This window comes from Lynx rufus, unplaced genomic scaffold, assembly GCF_022079265.1.
Source record: "Lynx rufus isolate CCGP_SWC_20201006 ecotype Redwood Valley unplaced genomic scaffold, mLynRuf1.p SCAF_10, whole genome shotgun sequence".
Lineage (NCBI taxonomy): Eukaryota > Metazoa > Chordata > Mammalia > Carnivora > Felidae > Lynx > Lynx rufus.
Window position 1 is genome coordinate 50,914,004 of NW_025814824.1, and position 20,533 is coordinate 50,934,536.

General features: G+C 41.6%; 1 long non-coding RNA gene across 1 annotated transcript in view; it reads left to right on the top strand.

Moving 5' to 3' along the window:
- The window catches only part of LOC124501199 (uncharacterized), a 181,090-nt gene that overhangs the window by 106,058 nt on the left and 54,499 nt on the right, over nucleotides 1-20,533 (top strand). The gene's annotated exons all lie outside the window — the stretch shown is intronic.

Here is a 20,533-nt window from a genome sequence, read left to right on the forward strand (position 1 = left end):
GACAGCTCTGGGAAAATAGCAGCCTCTGTGGCTTGCTGACACTGGGAACATAGATGTAGGAGGGGGAATAGTTTTATGAAAAGCTACCTTATTTGGAAAAAGTATTGCTTTAAGTAAAATAAAAAAAAGGGCCCTGAGCTTTGTAAGTTTGGAAATGAATAGAAACAGAGATTCCTCGGCAGACCTACCTAGCATGTGTGCATGGGGGCCAGGATAAGAGGACTGCATTACACGGTTTATTTCCTACACGGCACTATAGATATCTAATTCTGATAAATATTTAGTTTAACTGTTTATCCACTTTCTATTTTTTTCTGTGTCCTTTACTCCAAATTATCCCTTTTTGCTCTTTTCCAGTAACTTGTACAAAAATAACATTATAAATGTAGCATTTTATTAAAAATAGTAATGAAAACACACACACACACCTCCCCACACTGCCCCTACCCCCACCACCATCACCGCCACCATCATCGTTATTTAAAAAACTCCCCAAATGTAGCATCTTGGTTTCGTGTGTGCGCGCCTGCGCGTGCCGTGGAATGTTCTGAATTTCTGCTGCACCTCAAGCGGTTATCTGTTTTCCTGACCTCAGTCCTCTGGGTTCTGACTTCTTTGCGTGCTGCCCTGTCCTAGTCCACGTGGGAACCTCATGTCCTTAAATCGGTCTCATCCCCAAATCTATGCAAATGACAATGAGTTTTACTAGACTTTGAGGGATGATTTTGGTTGGTACAGCTTTCTGTACCTTTCTGTACCTCACGCTGAGTTGCTGTCTTCTCTCAGTCCATCTTTTCCTGCCTTTGCCTACCTCCTGAATCCGCCTAGAAGCTCCAGATTCCTCCTTCTGTCATAAAATTTTTCTTTTTCCTTTAAGCCTTGGGGCCAGCTAATCCTTAGTTCTTAGTCTGAATAGGGGAGTGTGGGGGCCACTTCCTACCTAAGCACTTAACAAAGTTTGCTTTTTTTGTTGTTTGATGTCCTTTCCTTAACATGCATTGTAGTGTTAGCTGTTAAAATTAAGACATTTTCTCCATGCTGATATGTATGATGATATATTATATGAATATGTATACATGTATATGTTCAGAATACGTATACATACATGAGGAAAATCCCAAATAGAAAAACAGAAAATATTCTCTCTCTCTCTCTCTGTCACACACATGTACATTCATATGCACATACACACACAGAGACACAAAGGCATTATGCCAGAATGCTACCAGTGGTCATGTCTGGGTAGTGGGATTATGGGTGATTTCTGTTTGTCCGCATCCTTTACTGCATGCTATTTTAATGTTTACGCATGTATTACTTTGCGATATAAAAAGCAATGAAAAATATATCTAAAATGTAACAGAAAGAGTACAATGAGATACCCATAAAGCATTCCTGCTGTCACAGAGAGTGCACTGCCCCAGTAGGCAGGGAGGAGAGGCCTGGTTCTGGCCTAGTCCATCGTGAACTAGGAAGACCATTTCTCCGCTTTTTAGTTTGTGAGGACAGAAAACTGACCATTGATTTGACAAGTGGAGGTCCTGGTGGTCTTGAAAGAGCTATTTCAATGCTGTGGTAGGGAAAATCCTGATTTCTAAGTGGTTTTATAAATAGTGTCTACAAGAAAATAGTTGACTTATAGTCTCCCAGAAGCAATAAGTCCCTTTAAAACTTTGAGAATGTGAAACATCTCTTGTCTTTATTTTTCTGGATATGAAAATCATATAATATGGTCCACTGGAGAGGTAGGTATGGCCTCACTGTGGGTTTGAGGATGCATGGGAATTTTTTTTCCTCAGGGAAAGGCACATTATAACTTTCTTTCCTGCAGCTGATGCTTAATGTTTATTTTCCTGTCACAGATGAAGGTGATGGTATTGATAAGTTGGTAGAATAAAATGGGACAGCATGTGTACATTCAGGCACCTTGCATTCATAAGTATCAGTTTTCCAGAGGGTTACTGGAGGGGTTTTGGGAAGGGGGCATGGGCTAAAGGGACAAGGGGCATTAAGGAATCTACCCCTGAAATCATTTTTGCATTGTATGCTAACTAACTTGGATGTAAATTTAAAAAGAGAAAAGAAAAGAAAAAGAAAAAAAATAATAGATGTCAGTTTTCCCTCCCTAAGGAACAGAGCTTTTCTAAACTTGACCTTGGTGTTAGCTTCATGACCTTGGCCTCATGGGCAGCACCAGCCAGCTGGTCCAGTTGATCACTAAGTCATCCATAGTATCACATGCAATTCCTATTTTGAGGCATTTTTGTCATGATGTTGTATTTATTAGGCAGCTTTCCTGCAACTTATGGGAAAACAGGCTTTTCTGCATCAGGTAAAAATCACTTATTGAACCATTGTTTTTCCACTCTGAAACAGAGGCAGAGACTGACCATATGCCGTGGTGTCAGCTATGCAAATTGTTCCTTGGTCAGCCAACATCACACATACCAGGTTGAATAGGAACACCCACAGGAGTCTGGAGAAGATGCCATTGGGAATCGACATTTTGTTTATTTCCGATTTTGGCTTTCCCATTCCCTTCTCCATCTCAAAATTTAGGCCTTAAGATAAATCTTTTCATTAGGCAGGGGCTAATAAAAAAGGATATTAAAGATATTCCAGCTTTTGACCTGCATGTGGGTGACAGAGTCCCGGGGTGAGCATTCTCCCAGGGACTTCATTCTCTGATGCAAAAGCAGAAACCAAAACAGTGTTGCAAAAATGACCGAGGGAAGACCAGCAGGTGGCGCTGCCGCTCCACGTGTCTCTTCCGAGGCCCACAAACGTGCACAGAGAAGAAAGTTGCGTTTCAAATGGCGGAGCAGTGTTTTAAGGATGCCTGTGAAGGGGTCTGCCAAAAAGAGTAGCCCCTTATTGTGTCAGTCAGAAGTAAGCTCCTCTTGGAAGGGGTTTAGCTCATTTGACCTTGGAAACTGAAGGCTTAGCTCCACCAAAAAGAACAGAAATCAGAGGGAGATTTGCCAAGAGCCCCGCTTTCAATTCCCCCATAGAGAAATAAGGTTAGTGGTCTGGAGACAGCAGGCAAAAAACAGCACAACTAAAGACATTAGCCTTGGAGAGCCCTGAGGTTAATGTGGATGATAAGAGCTGCAAAACCCTACTACATGCTAATTTGGTTTGTTAACTTATTACATCCTTGAGAGAATATTTTTTTTCCTTTGGACTGGAGGAAGAATTCCCTTGAGCAACCGAGGTTTTTGTATCAGGAGATTAAGTAGCATAGAAAATTGCAGCCCTGAATTTGTGCTGTCTGAGTGAAGGTGGTTTCAGCATTCCTATTTTAAGCCATTATTTTCAAGGGTGTGAGTTTGCCTGGGACATACTGATTCAGCCCAAGCATCACCTCAGTGCCGGCCATGTGTGGTGTGGTAAGCTCCTGTAGACAAGCAGAATCACCTGCAGGGGAGATGGGTTTTGGGGGTTGGCTCGCTCTCAATCTTAAACAAAAAATACAACAGAAGTGAGTTAAAAATCCATAGCAGAAGTATGTAATGAGTTAGAAAAAATGTTGCAAGAAGATTTGTAGTGCAGAGACTTAGTGCTTATGCATGACAACAGAATTGACAAAAAACACACACTTCTTAGCTTTTAATGATTACTTGGGCCAGTGGTCTATGAACGGAGATAGAGCTCCTTGATACTATAATGGCCTTAGAGGGTGTCTGGGTAATAAATACATATTTTCGGGGCGCCTGGGTGGCTCAGTCGGTTACGTGTCTGACCCGCTCAGGTCATGATCTCGCGGTCCGTGAGTTCGAGCCCCGCGTCGGGCTCTGTGCTGACAGCTCAGAGCCTGGAGCCTGTTTCAGATTCTATGTCTCCCTCTCTCTCTGACACCCCCCCCCCGTTCGTGCTGTGTCTCTCTCTGTCTCAAAAATAAATAAACGTTAAAAAATTAAAAAAAAAATACATATTTTCAAAATTGGTTAGCACATGGCCAGGAGCAACACTGGGGAAGGCCCGTTGGCTCGGTTATATGATAACATAGCAATCATAAGGGAGGAAAGGTAATAAACACCCGCAGAGGTTTTATTATGGTTCAGATTCTGTTCTCTAATATTGGCTTACTCCCACAATGACTCCTACAATAATCCCTGTACAGTGGAATATATTATTCCCATTTTAGAGATGAAAAAACTGAGGCTGTATGAGGTGAAGCAGCTTTCCTTGGATAGTCAGTTGGCGAGTACCTGGGACTTAAACTCAGGATTATCTATCCTGAGGCTCATGATCCTTCCACAGTAAGGTGGATACCTCACGTATCTGCTCCTTAGAAGATATTTTATTCTCCTTCTGTTGGTAACTTGATTTTTACAAGGCTGCTTAATCTCATCTATAGAATGAGGATAATATTATCAACCTCTCAGGGTTGGTGTGGAAACCACTCACCACAGGGCCAAACACACAGCACTCCACATCTGCTCCCTACCATTATTGCTGTTATATTGAAGATGAAATGGAAAACAAGACCATGGTGACCAGTGTGCTTGGACTGTAACTAGATCTTTTAGCATTTATGGGAATTGTGCCACAGAAGTGTTAGTTTCCTCAATTTTCTCAAATTCATGAGGTGCAAGAGTAGAGTGCGTACATTGATTTTCCAGCCAATAAGTAGACAAAGACCAAGAAAGGAAAACAGGCATGGAAAATTGCATGTCGATACTCAGAGAAACAAGATGATTACAGTAATTGAGCAGAACCGAAGGAAGTCACATGTGTGATTATCGGTTGCCCTCAGGGTATCAGCCCTGCTCTTGTCTTCACGGTCTTTGAATGGACGAGGAGGGATCATGTAGATATACGTTCATCTCAGATCAGAAATGGAGCATTATACACAGGCAATGAAGTGGTTTCAGAGAAACAAAAATGCTACCAAGGGTTTGACAACAAGTCTATGTATATAACTGTGGCTCAGCCTTCCCCAGGGTCCACTGTTACGGCTGTTGTGATGTGGGAAGTGCTCCTGTGGATGTTACCAAGATGCCCCAGTCTCCAGATGGGGAGATTAGGTTGGCAGTTTGGAGGAAGAACCTTTTGTTAGGGTCAAGAGGGGAAGTAGAAGAACAGAGACCAGGAGGAGGAAAGGGCATGCAGGGTAAGAAGCACAGAAAAGCACGGAGGAATGTGGGCTCCAAAGTGGAGGTAGATAATGAAAAATGGCCCAAAAAAGAAGCTGCCCAGGTCTTATGTTTTCAGCCAGTTCTGAATGAGAATTTTCTGTACAGTGATTTCAAACTCACTTGGACTGTGTGCACACACACTTGGCCCATGAGCTTTAGCAAGAGACAGCTCAGAGAAAGGGACTACCTCCATGTGCTTGACCGCGTGCAAAGTGCTTCTGCACTCGTTAAATAATCCTACTACCATGCCTGTTCCCTTTTCCCATGTAAGGCATGAGGAAAGAGACCCTTAGCCTTAGGTCACATAGCTAGTAAGAAGCAGAACAATGGTTTAAGCCTAGTCCTAAACTTGTGTTCTTTCTAGCAAGGTCAATGACAGATAACCTCTCTGAGTTTTCATGGCGCTGCAAGATGTTGATAGCAGCACCTTTGTTGGTTATGAGGATGAAAATGGACAATATTGCATATGTATAATGCCTCTGTGGCAGGGAATTGTGCATAGTAAGTGCTCAAGAAATGTGAGTTTATCTTTGCTGCCTCATTAAGCAGTCAGAATGCATGTAGCCAAATCCCTCCTAGTCAATTACCAAGCTGGGCTTGATTCAAATCCTTGTACTTTGGGGGAGAAAGTTTTTTAGAGAAGAAACACTTTAATTTTATGAAATAGCCTCTAAGAGACCTGGGGAGGTTGCTGAGAATCAAGTTCTGTTTCATTATAAATAAAAACAATGGAAGCTGCTGGACAAGGCAGGGTAATCAATTACAGGTGACTGTCAGGAGTTGTATTTACTGGGAAGCAATCTAGAAGCACGGCAATATTGAAACACAGTGTGAATTGTGTGTTCCTTAATGGCTCTGGCCCTCTGGATACAGGCAGATGTGTAGGACATGGGCTTCCTTTAAACTACATTATTCCACCTCCTGAGGGATTTCAATTCATCTCTGCGAGCTCATCTACATACCATGCAGGTCGCCGCTGGTACAAAGTGTATCTTTGGAGCGGAAGGTGGTAAGATTCGGAATAAGGAATCAACTCCTGTTTAATGCAAAGGAAACACCAGAGCTAAGTAGAGAATGGCAAATTAACACCATCTGGGTTAATAAGGCCGATGTTGACACAGTTTAAAATTGCTTCCACAATTAAAGAAACCAAGGAAATCTATATGTTTTGCTCTCATTGAGGACACACCTACTAGTGATGAAGAATCTTTTTCTAAAAATTTTAAAAAAAAGTTTTACTTCACACATTTTTTTTTAATGTTTGCTTATTTTTGAGAGAGAGGGCAAATGGAGGAGGGGCCAAGAGAGTGGGGAACAGAGGATCCAAAGGGGGCTCTGCACTGACAGAAGGGAGCCCAATGTGGAGCTTGAACTTGTGAAATGCGAGATCCTGACCTGAACCAAAGTGGGACGCTCAACTGACTGAGCCCCCCAGGTGCCTCTGCTTCACACATTTTAAAGGCAAGGGAGTGGTGTGAATTTCCCTGAACCAGGTGGATACTTCCTCCAGCATCTCTAGCACAACCCGCTTACAGAGAGGCCAGGTAACACTGTGGCTCTCCCAGCACATTCAGCTAAGCCTTGGCATGGAGGAAGACAGCTCTTTTCTCTCCTGGGCTCAGTGCTTTGTGGATAATGAATAGATGGTGTTCTGGGGTGAGTGCGGCTGTGTGTTGCAGCGTTGGAAGTTAAGGCACGGAAAAATCCAGTCAAGGCCAGCGAGTGGCAGAGTTTGTAAGAGGATGTGCTTCACTGCTCCCCCTGCAGGGAAGGCGCACACAGGCTCTGAAGTTTGGACTCAGGCTCAGTGGCACCCTCTGTTCTCTGTTGACGAGTGACTCTTGCCTGGCAGCCATGACATCTGAGCGTCTTACCAGCGAGACAGCATGGACGTGGCTTGGGCGGGCCTAGACCCTTCTGTCCTAACGGTATCTTTTAACACAGATTTTATTTGAATGCACTTACTTAACTTTTGGAAATAAGCAACACGCACCTTCCTAAGGAAGCGGGCCCCCATGCCGCCACAGTGCTGGCCCGGCACGTCCTTCCTTCCCTCGTGACGTTGGACGGGTGCTGCTTCGAGTCCTCCTCCCCAGGCCTCACCGTTCACTGTGCCTGCACATCCTCACTCCTCATGCTTCACCATATGGGACCTGTCCTCAGAGGTGCTTACGTTCCTGGAAGTTTCTTGAAACCAGCAGTTCTTTTGTTCCTTTCTTTGTGAAGGGAAGAGCAAGAACTGCCCCTGGTTTCCTCTGTGTGATTCTGTGTGATGGTCTTTACCTTTCTTTGTCTTTTCTGTCTTATCCCACCCTCCCCCCTGACTCCCCGGCCTCATGTCAGGAGCTCTTAGGCTGGGGTCCTCCTGTGGGCTCCAAAGGGTCCATGAACCCTCAGGAATTGCACAGAAATTTGTATGTGTGCACTTTTAGATACTATGCACACGTGTTTCTGAAGAGTCTATGGTTTTCATCAGATTCTCAAAGAGGTCTTGTATCCCACCAAAAACGTGGGTTGCACGGCTCTGAATTTTCCTTGAGTGAGCAGATGATTTTTGATATTCTTTGGGTCTTTTCCTAATATTTTGTCTCCATTGTGTATTACATATCCCATTTGATTTTTAGATTTCTATAATATGGTGGAATAACAATGCCTATTTATTGCTGCCTACTTATTACTTTTGGATTCCCAAAAACGTGGGAAAGTTTTTGTGGAGAGTCACTGTGTTTTTATTATTTTCCTGAAATTGAAATTGCATACTGATTACCCATGGGCCAACTGTGATCTGTGAGCAATTTTTTTCGTTTTTTATTTATTTTTAATTTTTTAAAACAAATGCTTTTTAATTTGTTTTAATTTAAAATTTTTTTATTATTTTTTTTAAAGTTTATTTATTTTGAGAGAGAGTGACAGAGAGTGTGAGTGGTGGGGGGCAGAGAGAGAGAGAGAGTGAGAGAGAGAGAGAGAGAGAGAGAGAGAGAGAATCCCATGCAGGCTCTCAACTGTTAGGGCAGAGCCTGATGCAGGGTTCAAACCCATGAACTGATATCAAAGAATCAAATGCTTAACCAACTTAGCCACCCAGGCACCCCAGTTTTTTCATTTTTAAAATGATTATTATTTTATTTGAAGCCAACGGTAAGAAATTGATGAGCTTTTACAGTAAAATTGACATTACTGGTTTTTCTTAAACATTTGTAAGACCTACCAATCAAGATTCATATTCCTGCATGACAACACAGGTTACAGCTGAGTTTGTTCTTAAGCTAGCCAGTTTCTACCTCTTTTTACTCTCTCCCTGATGCCAAGATCACCTGAGTCTTATTTATTATTGCATTTGTTTATGTATCTTTTTTTCTTAAGGTAAAGAAGTATTTCTCTGTACCTACAATCATCTCATTCGTTCTCATTCCTCTTCCTGCAGGCATTTAAGTCTGGGGTCCCTGTTGTGAAGTGTAATGATCAGAATATGAGAAGGGGGAAAAGAGTGAGTTACTGTGGTTACAGCTGGGTGTCCAGCCAGGTCCCACTTTCCAGGCTGGCTCCCATCCCCCACCTGGCCTGAGTGTTGGCTGCTAACAGCTTAGGGATCCCGTCTCCTCTCTTCCAACTTGCTGGCAAAGTTACTGCCCTTTGAGACCCATGCCCCTCCCAACACACACCCCGCAGCCCACAGCTGATGACTGATTAACCCGGGATGCAGAGGTGAGAAGAGCTTTGCTGTGCAGTTTTTTCTTGCGCAGTTCCCGTGGGATGCGACTCAAGCGAGGCTCCAGCTGAGGTCTGGCTTAGCTCAGCTGCTTTCTCCACCCTACTCTGCATCCCTCCTCCCTGTCTCCTGAGGGCACCCTCCATCCATGCCTTGTATGAGAATTCCTGCCTTAGGCTTCTTCCAGAAATCCAGCCCTGTGAGGCAGTGGCTTCGAAAAGGAGCTCCTGGGGACGACAGATACATCCTATGGTCAACAAGCCCAGGCTCCCTGATGGGACAAGAGGGAACCAGAATTGAAATGGAATATTCTGAAATCTTTGAGCCCTCCCTTCTTTACCAGAATAATTCATATCCCAGGGATAGTAATTAATTCTACGTCTCATCCCCATACTGTTAGATTAGTATTCCTTAGAGTACTATGTTGGAAGTGACTCTGAGGTGCCATGACACAAATGATTGGTAGGACAGTTGGTCAGCATGTAAGGGGACTGCAGGCACACCCTTCCTATCCTATTCCTTTCGCAAGGCCCAGCAAGGGTGCTAATCTTTCAGGAAGCCTCCCCTGACCCCGGAGTGAAAATTAGATGCCCTCTCTCTGAGCCTCTGTAACAACCTGTAATTATCTAGGTTGTCACATTTCCCACATTGAGTTCTTTTTTTTTAACGTTTATTTATTTTTGAGACAGAGAGAGACAGCATGAACAAGGGAGGGTCAGAGAGAGAGGGAGACACAGAATCTGAAACAGGCTCCAGGCTCTGAGCTGTCAGCACAGAGCCTGACGCGGGGCTCGAACTCACGGACCGCGAGATCATGACCTGAGCCAAAGTTGGATGCTTACCCAACTGAGCCACCCAGGCGCCCCCCACATTGAGTTCTTAATACTTATTGAGATATAACAGAATACATATTTAATTTGTACCATCTGATAGTTTTTTTTACATATGAATAACCTGTAAAACCATCACCATAATTGTGAGAGCCAACATTTCCATCCCTTCCAAAAGTTTCCTTTGCCCCTTTGTGATCTCTCCTGACAGTCTGTCCCTGCCCCTCATCCATCCATGGACACCCCAAGCAATGACTGATCCACTTTCTGTCACCATAGACTAGTTTGAGTTTTAGAGAGTTCATTTATATGAATAGAACCATTCTCTATGTACTATTATTTTTTGTTTGGCTCCTAAGCATAATTATTAATAGCTTATTTTTATTGATGACTAGTATTCCATTTTATGGACATGTTACAATTTGTTTATCTACTCACCTGTTAATGAACCTTTATATTGTTTCTAGTTTTTGGTTATTATAAATCAAGCTGCTGTGAACATTCATGTACAGATTTGGAGAATGAAAAGGCAAGCCATAGATGAGAAAATAATTGCAAAACATATATTGAAAAGGACTTTTATCCAAAGTCTATAAAGAACCCTTAAAACAGAAATAGGAATACAACCCAATAAAGAAACGGGGAAATATTTGAAAAGACACATGACAAAATAAGATATAGAGATGAGAAGTGAGCCCATGTAAAGATTCTTAGAGTCACTGGTTATTAGGGAAAATTTAAATCAAAACAAGATATCACTGAATAGCTATTAGAAAACAGTTTGGAAGTTTCTTAAAAAGTTAAACATGTGACTTAGCCATTTTTTAAATAGATACTTATAACGAATTTTGATTTCTGATTATTTGGATGTTTCTTTCACTAGAGTGAGGTGTAAACACCTTAGGAACATTTTTTTAACATTTTATTTTATCCTGTCTTTTTATTTAATGTGTATATTCCTAGACTCAAGTAGCATGTGTGGAACCTGGTAGTTGTGTACCAAGTTTAATCCTATGATTGAAAGGTGGGTAGTGGAAAATATTCCTGGATTGGAGTGTCACTGGAGGAGGATTATCACTTTCAGAAACAAAGATGAGAACATAGAGGTGCACCCTTCAGGCTCTGCCATGATTTCCTTTGCATTTCTTCTTCTTCTTCTTCTTCTTCTTCTTCTTCTTCTTCTTCTTCTTCTTCCTCTTCTTCCTCTTCTTCCTCTTCTTCCTCTTCTTCCTCTTCTTCTTCTTCCTCTTCTCCTTCTCCTCCTTCTTCTTCTTCTTCTTCTTCTTCTTCTTCTTTTAAATTTTATATTTGAGAGAGAGAAATAGAGAGAGCAGGGAAAAGAGGCAGAGGGAGAGAGAGAGAGAGTCCCAAGCAGGGGCTCGATCCCATGACTCTGGGATCATGACCTAAGCCCAAGTCAAGAGTCTTCTGCTCAGCCAGCTGAGCCACCAGGCGCCCCTTCCTTTGCAGTTCTACCACGAGATTTTCGGGGGTCCCGTCCAGAATGGCTACTACCCATTGCCCATCTAGACACTTCCCAAATCATAGTTAACACCTGGAGGGTCTTTACCCCCCCTGGTGGCACTCATCTACTTAGTGTCATAGTTTTTATGTGTAAAAGTCTGTGAGTTATTTAAGGGTAGAATTCAGTTCTTATTTATTTTCTTTCCTCCCCACAGCTTTTGTTTAACAATTTGTACATATATTTGCTCAACTAAATAAGGTGATTGCATGAATTAAACACAGCTTTAAATCCTTGTCTTTTACCATCAGGAAATATGGGAGGAATAAAAGAAGTAGACATGTATACTGTCTGTATTCAATTTGTCAGAGAATTGGCTCTCTCTCTAAGACTGGACTCTGAAAAGTTTTAAGCAAAATCTAAAAGCTATTTTTCCCAGTAAAAATATTATTCATGCACATTATAGAACACATAGAAAATATGTAAAATACAGTGTTAGTGGAAAAGTATATAGATGTGGTGGAACACCTTTCTGGGGGACAATTTGGCAATCTACCAAAATTTAAAATCTATCTCCTTTTTTATCTAGTATTTGATTTCTATGAAATTATCCTACAGAAGAAGGTAAAAAAAGCCTTCCAGTCTTTCTCCCATGCACTTTTTAAAAGTTCTGATTATATAAAGAACATGATTTTGTAACCACTTCTTTTCATTTAACACAAGATTATTATAAAATAATCAATTCCTTGTGTTGTTTCAAAGTCTTTTGCCTATTTTCTTTTTTTTAACACACAGTGTTTTATTAGTTTCTGGTATACAATATAGTGATTCCACAATTCCATACATTACCTCAAGCTCATCACGAGAAGTGCACTCCTTAATCCCCATCACGTCTTTAACCAATCCCCCTTCACCACCTCCCCTCTGGTAACCATCAGTGTGTTCTCTATAGTTGAGTTTGTTTCTTGGTTTGTCTCTCTCTTTCTCTCTGTCTTTTTCCCTTTGTTCCTTTGTTTCGTTTCTTAAATTCCACATGTGAGTGAAATCCTACGGTATTTGTCTTTCTCTGACTGACTAATTTCACTTACCATTATACCCTCCACTTCCATCCATGTCCTTGCAAATGGCAAGATTTTATTCTTTTTTTATGGCTGAGTAATATTTCATTATATGTATATACCACCTCTTTATCCATTCATCAATCATTGGACACTTGGGCTGCTTCCATAATTTGGCTGTTGTAAATAATGCTGCTATAAACACAGGGGTATATGTATCCCTTTAATTTAGTGTTTCTGTATTCTTTGAATAAATACCCAGTAGTATAATTACTGGACTGTAGGGTAGTTCTATTTTTAACTTTTTGAGGAACCTCCATACTGTTTTCCACAGCGGCTGTGCCAGTTTGCATTCCCACCAACACTGTAAGAGGGTTCCCCTTTCTGCACATCCTCACCAATATCTGTTGTTATGTTTTTGATTTTGGCCATTTTGACAGGTGTGATGTGATATCTCATTGTAGTTTTTTATGTAAAAGGTTCTTATTTTTTTTTGAGAGAGAGACAGAGAGAGCAAGTGGAGGAGGGGTAGAGAGAGAGGGAGAGAAAGAATCCCAAGCAGGCTCCATGCTGCCAGCACAGAGCCCAATGCAGGGCTCAAACCCACGAACCACGAGATCATGACCAGCCAAAACCAAGAGTTACATGCTCAACTGACTGAGCCACTGAGACACCCCTCACTGTAGTTCTGATTTTTATTTCCCTGATGCTGAGTGATGTTGAGTATCTTTTCATGTGTCTGTTGGCCATCTGTGTATCTTCTTTAAAGAAATGTCCGGGGGGGGACTAGGAAGATGGCGGCGTAGGAGGACGCTGGGCTCACCGCGCGTCCTGCTGATCACTTAGATTCCACCTACACCTGCCTAAATAACCCAGAAAACCGCCAGAGGATTAGCAGAACAGAGTCACCGGACCCAAGTGCAGACGAGAGGCCCACGGAAGAGGGTAGGAAGGGCGGCGAGGCGGTGCGCGCTCCACGGACTGGCGGGAGGGAGCCGGGGCGGAGGGGCGGCTCGCCGGCCAAGCAGAGCCCCCGAGTCCGGCTTGCAAAAGCGGAGGGGCCTGACGGACTGTGTTCCGACAGCAAGCGCGACTTAGCGTCTGGGAGGTCATAAGTTAACAGCTCTGCTCAGAAAGCGGGAAGGCTGGAGGACAAAGGGAGGGTGAGCTGCGGAGCCCCCGGACGACAGAGCTCAGTTTGGCGGGGAACAAAGGCGCTCTCCAGCGCCATCTCCCCCGCCCATCCCCCAGCCAAAATCCCAAAGGGAACCGGCTCCGGCCAGGGAAATTGCTCGCTCCGCGCGAACACCCAACTCTGTGCTTCTGCGGAGCCAAACCACCGGCAGCGATCTGACTCCCTCCGGCTGCACAGGGCCCCTCCTGAAGTGGATCACCTAAGGAGAAGCGAGCTAAGCCTGCCCCCCCTGCCGCCGTGCACCTTGCCTTCCCACCCCAGCTAATACGCCAGATCCCCAGCATCACAAGCCTGGCAGTGTGCAAGTAGCCCAGACGGGCCACGCCACCCCACAGTGAATCCCGCCCCTAGGAGAGGGGAAGAGAAGGCACACACCAGTCTGACTGTGGCCCCAGCGGTGGGCTGGGGGCAGACATCAGGTCGGACTGCGGCCCCGCCCACCAACTCCAGTTATACACCACAGCACAGGGGAAGTGCCCTGCAGGCCCTCACCACACCAGGGACTATCCAAAATGACCAAGCGGAAGAATTCCCCCCAGAAGAATCTCCAGGAAATAACAACAGCTAATGAGCTGATCAAAAAGGATTTAAATAATATAACAGAAAGTGAATTTAGAATAATAGTCATAAAATTAATCGCTGGGCTGGAAAACAGCATACAGGACAGCAGAGAATCTCTTGCTACAGACATCAGGGGACTAATGAACAGGCACGAGGAGCTGAAAAACGCTTTAAAGGAAATGGAAAACAAAATGCAAACCGCCACAGCTCGGATGGAAGAGGCAGAGGAGAGAATAGGTGAACTAGAAGATAAAGTTATGGAAAAAGAGGAAGCTGAGAAAAAGAGAGATAAAAAAATCCAGGAGTATGAGGGGAAAATTAGAGAACTAAGTGATACACTAAAAAGAAATAATTTACGCATAATTGGTATCCCAGAGGAGGAAGAGAGAGGGAAAGGTGCTGAAGGGGTACTTGAAGAAATCATAGCTGAGAACTTCCCTGAACTGGGGAAGGAAGAAGGCATTGAAATCCAAGAGGCACAGAGAACTCCCTTCAGACGTAACTTGAATCGATCTTCTGCACGACATATCATAGTGAAACTGGCAAAATACAAGGATAAAGAGAAAATTCTGAAAGCAGCAAGGGGTAAACGTGCCCTCACATATAAAGGGAGACCTATAAGACTCGTGACTGATCTCTCTTTTGAAACTTGGCAGGCCAGAAAGAATTGGCACGAGATTTTCAGGGTGCTAGACAGCAAAAATATGCAGCCAAGAATCCTTTATCCAGCAAGTCTGTCATTTAGAATAGAAGGAGAGATAAAGGTCTTCCCAAACAAACAAAAACTGAAGGAATTTGTCACCACTAAACCAGCCCTACAAGAGATCCTAAGGGGGACCCTGTGAGACAAAGTACCAGAGACATCACTACAAGCATAAAACATACAGACATCACAATGACTCTAAACCCGTATCTTTCTATAATAACACTGAATGTAAATGGATTAAATGCGCCAACCAAAAGACATAGGGTATCAGAATGGATAAAAAAACAAGACCCATCTATTTGCTGTCTACAAGAGACTCATTTTAGACCTGAGGACACCTTTAGATTGAGAGTGAGGGGATGGAGAACTATTTATCATGCTACTGGAAGCCAGAAGAAAGCTGGAGTAGCCATACTTATATCAGACAAACTAGACTTTAAATTAAAGGCTGTAACAAGAGATGAAGAAGGACATTATATAATAGTTACAGGGTCTATCCATCAGGAAGAGCTAACAATTATAAATGTCTATGCGCCGAATACCGGAGCCCCCAAATATATAAAACAATTACTCATAAACAGAAGCAACCTTATTGATAAGAATGTGGTAATTGCTGGGGACTTTAACACCCCACTTACAGAAATGGATAGATCATCTAGACACACGGTCAATAAAGAAACAAGGGCCCTGAATGAGACACTGGATCAGATGGACTTGACAGATCTATTTAGAACTCTGCATCCCAAAGCAACAGAATATACTTTCTTCTCGAGTGCACATGGAACATTCTCCAAGATAGATCATATACTGGGTCACAAATCAGCCCTTCATAAGTTTACAAGAATTGAAATTATACCATGCATACTTTCAGACCACAATGCTATGAAGCTTGAAGTCAACCACAGGAAAAAGTCTGGAAAACCTCCAAAAGCATGGAGGTTAAAGAACACCCTACTCACGAATGAGTGGGTCAACCAGGCAATTAGAGAAGAAATCAAAAAATATATGGAAACAAACGAAAATGAAAATACAACAATCCAAACGCTTTGGGACGCAGCGAAGGCAGTCCTGAGAGGAAAATACATCGCAATCCAGGCCTATCTCAAGAAACAAGAAAAATCCCAAATACAAAATCTAACAGCACACCTAAAGGAAATAGAAGCAGAACAGCAAAGGCAGCCTAAACCCAGCAGAAGAAGAGAAATAATAAAGATCAGAGCAGAAATAAACAATATAGAATCTAAAAAAACTGTAGAGCAGATCAACGAAACCAAGAGTTGGTTTTTTGAAAAAATAAACAAAATTGACAAACCTCTAGCCAGGCTTCTCAAAAAGAAAAGGGAGATGACCCAAATAGATAAAATCATGAATGAAAATGGAATTATTACAACCAATCCCTCAGAGATACAAACAATTATCAGGGAATACTATGAAAAATTATATGCCAACAAATTGGACAACCTGGAAGAAATGGACAAATTCCTGAACACCCACACTCTTCCAAAACTCAATCAGGAGGAAATAGAAAGCTTGAACAGACCCATAACCAGCGAAGAAATTGAATCGGTTATCAAAAATCTCCCAACAAATAAGAGTCCAGGACCAGATGGCTTCCCAGGGGAGTTCTACCAGACGTTTAAAGCAGAGATAATACCTATCCTTCTCAAGCTATTCCAAGAAATAGAAAGGGAAGGAAAACTTCCAGACTCATTCTATGAAGCCAGTATTACTTTGATTCCTAAACCAGACAGAGACCCAGTAAAAAAAGAGAACTACAGGCCAATATCCCTGATGAATATGGATGCCAAAATTCTCAATAAGATACTAGCAAATCGAATTCAACAGCATATAAAAAGAATTATTCACCATGATCAAGTGGGATTCATTCCTGGGATGCAGGGCTGGTTCAACATTCGCAAATCAATCAACGTGATACATCACATTAACAAAAAAAAAGAGAAGAACCATATGATCCTGTCAATCGATGCAGAAAAGGCCTTTGATAAAATCCAGCACCCTTTCTTAATAAAAACCCTTGAGAAAGTCGGGATAGAAGGAACATACTTAAAGATCATAAAAGCCATTTATGAAAAGCCCACAGCTAACATCATCCTCAACGGGGAAAAACTGAGAGCTTTTTCCCTGAGATCAGGAACACGACAGGGATGCCCACTCTCACCGTTGTTATTTAACATAGTGCTGGAAGTGCTAGCATCAGCAATCAGACAACAAAAGGAAATCAAAGGCATCAAAATTGGCAAAGATGAAGTCAAGCTTTCGCTTTTTGCAGATGACATGATATTATACATGGAAAATCCGATAGACTCCACCAAAAGTCTGCTAGAACTGATACATGAATTCAGCAAAGTTGCAGGATACAAAATCAATGTACAGAAATCAGTTGCATTCTTATACACTAACAATGAAGCAACAGAAAGACAAATAAAGAAACTGATCCCATTCACAATTGCACCAAAAAGCATAAAATACCTAGGAATAAATCTAACCAAAGATGTAAAGGATCTGTATGCTGAAAATTATAGAAAGCTTATGAAGGTAATTGAAGAAGATTTAAAGAAATGGAAAGACATTCCCTGCTCATGGATTGGAAAAATAAATATTGTCAAAATGTCAATACTACCCAAAGCTATCTACACATTCAATGCAATCCCAATCAAAATTGCACCAGCATTCTTCTCGAAACTAGAACAAGCCATCCTAAAATTCATATGGAACCACAAAAGGCCCCGAATAGCCAAAGGAATTTTGAAGAAGAAGACCAAAGCAGGAGGCATCACAATCCCAGACTTCAGCCTCTACTACAAAGCTGTCATCATCAAGACAGCATGGTATTGGCACAAAAACAGACACACAGACCAATGGAATAGAATAGAAACCCCAGAACTAGACCCACAAACATATGGCCAACTCATCTTTGACAAAGCAGGAAAGAACATCCAATGGAAAAAAGACAGCCTCTTTAACAAATGGTGCTGGGAGAACTGGACAGCAACATGCAGAAGGTTGAAACTAGACCACTTTCTCACACCATTTACAAAAATAAACTCAAAATGGATAAAGGACCTAAATGTGAGACAGGAAACCATCAGAACCTTAGAGGAGAAAGCAGGAAAAGACCTCTCTGACCTCAGCCGTAGCAATCTCTTACTCGACACATCCCCAAAGGCAAGGGAATTAAAAGCAAAAGTGAATTACTGGGACCTTATGAAGATAAAAAGCTTCTGCACAGCAAAGGAAACAACCAACAAAACTAAAAGACAACCAACGGAATGGGAAAAGATATTTGCAAATGACATATCGGACAAAGGGCTAGTATCTAAAATCTATAAAGAGCTCACCAAACTCCACACCCGAAAAACAAATAACCCAGTGAAGAAATGGGCAGAAAACATGAATAGACACTTCTCTAAAGAAGACATCCAGATGGCCAACAGGCACATGAAAAGATGTTCAGCGTCGCTCCTTATCAGGGAAATACAAATCAAAACCACACTCAGGTATCACCTCACGCCAGTCAGAGTGGCCAAAATGAACAAATCAGGAGACTATAGATGCTGGAGAGGATGTGGAGAAACGGGAACCCTCTTGCACTGTTGGTGGGAATGCAAATTGGTGCAGCCGCTCTGGAAAACAGTGTGGAGGTTCCTCAGAAAATTAAAAATAGACCTACCCTATGACCCAGCAATAGCACTGCTAGGAATCTACCCAAGGGATACAGGAGTACTGATGCATAGGGGCACTTGTACCCCAATGTTCATAGCAGCACTCTCAACAATAGCCAAATTATGGAAAGAGCCTAAATGTCCATCAACTGATGAATGGATAAAGAAATTGTGGTTTATATACACAATGGAATACTACGTGGCAATGAGAAAAAATGAAATATGGCCTTTTGTAGCAACGTGGATGGAACTGGAGAGTGTGATGCTAAGTGAAATAAGCCATACAGAGAAAGACAGATACCATATGGTTTCACTCTTATGTGGATCCTGAGAAACTCAACAGGAACCCATGGGGGAGGGGAAGGGAGAAAAAAAAAAAAAAAGACGTTAGAGTGGGAGAGAGCCAAAGCATAAGAGACTGTTAAAAACTGAGAACAAACTGAGGGTTGATGGGGGGTGGGAGGGAGGGGCGGGTGGGTGATGGGTATTGAGGAGGGCACCTTTTGGGATGAGCACTGGGTGTTGTATGGAAACCAATTTGGCAATAAACTTCAAAAAAAAAAAAAAAATAAAAAAAAAATAAAAAAAAAAAAAAAAAAAAAAAAAAAAAAAAGAAATGTCCGTTCATGTTTTCTGCCCACTTTTTAATTGGGTTATTTGTTTTTTGGGTGTTGATTATATAAGTTCTTTATAGATTTTGGATATTAACCTTTTGTCAGATATGTCATTTGCAAATATCTTCTCAAATTCAGTAGGTTCTCTTTTAGTTGTTGATTGTTTCCTTTGCTGTGCAGAAGCTAAACTTTTTATGTTGATGTAGTGCTAATAGTTTATTTTTGCTTTTGTTTCCCTTGGCTCAAAAGACATATCTAGAAAAAGTTGCTACAGCTGATGTCAGATAAGTTACTACCTATGTTCTTTTCTAGGATTTTTATAGTTTCATACCTCACATTTGGGTCTTTAATCCATTTTGAATTTACTTTTGTGTATGATGTAAGAAAGTGGTCCAGTTTTATTCTTTTGCATGTTGCTGTTCAGTGTTCCCAACACCATTTGTTGAAGAAACTCTTTTCCCCATGGATATTCTTTCCTGTTTTGTTGGATGTTAATTGACCATATAATAGTGGGTTTATTTCTGGGTTTTCTATGATGTTCTGATCTATGTGTCTGATTTTGTGCCAGTACCATACTCTTTTGATTGCTACAGCTTTGTAATATAACTTCAAGTCCAGAATGGTGATGTCTCCAGCTTTGCTTCTCTTTTTCAAGATTGCTTTGGTCATTTGGTCCTTTGTGGTTCCATACAACTTTTAGCATTGTTTGCTCTAGTTCTGTGAAAAATGCTGTTTGTATTTTGATAGGGATTCCATTAATTGTGTAGACTGCTCAGGGTAGCATAGGCATTTTTAACAATATTTGCTCTTCCATCCATGAGCATGGAATGTCTTTCCATTTCTTTGTGTCCTCTTTAACTTCTTTTATCAATGTTTTATAGTTTTCAGAGTACAGGTCTTTTACTTTTTGGTTAGGTTTATTCCTAGGTATCTTATTATTTTTATTGCAATTGTAAGTGGGATTCTTAATTTCTCTTTCTGCTGCTTCATTATTGGTGGATAGAAATGCAACAGATTTCTATATATTGATTTTGTATCCTGGACTTTACTGAACTTATTTATCATTTGTCATACTGTTTTGGGGGGAGTCTTTAGGGTTTTCAATATATAGTATCATGTCATCTGCAAATAGTGAAAATTTTGCTTCTTCCTTACTGGTTTGAATGCTTTTATTTCTTTTTGTTGCCTGATTGCTGTGGCTAGGACTTCCAGTATTACGTTGAATAAAAGTGGTGAGAGTGGACATCCTTGTCTTTCTCCTCACCTTAGGGGAAAATCTCTCAATTTTTCCCCATTAAGGATGATGTTAGCTATGTTTTTTTTTTTTCATATTTGGCTTTTATTATGTTGAGGTGTGCTCCAAATAAACCTACTTTGTTGAGGGTTTTTATCATAAATAGATGTTGTACTTATCAAATGCTGTTTCTGTGTCTGGTGAAATGATCATATGGTTCTTGTCCTTTTTCTTATTAATGTGATGAATCACATTGATTGGTTTATGAATATTGAACCATGCTTGCAACCCAAGAATAAATTCCACTTGATGGTGGTGAGTGATTTTTTAAAATGTATTG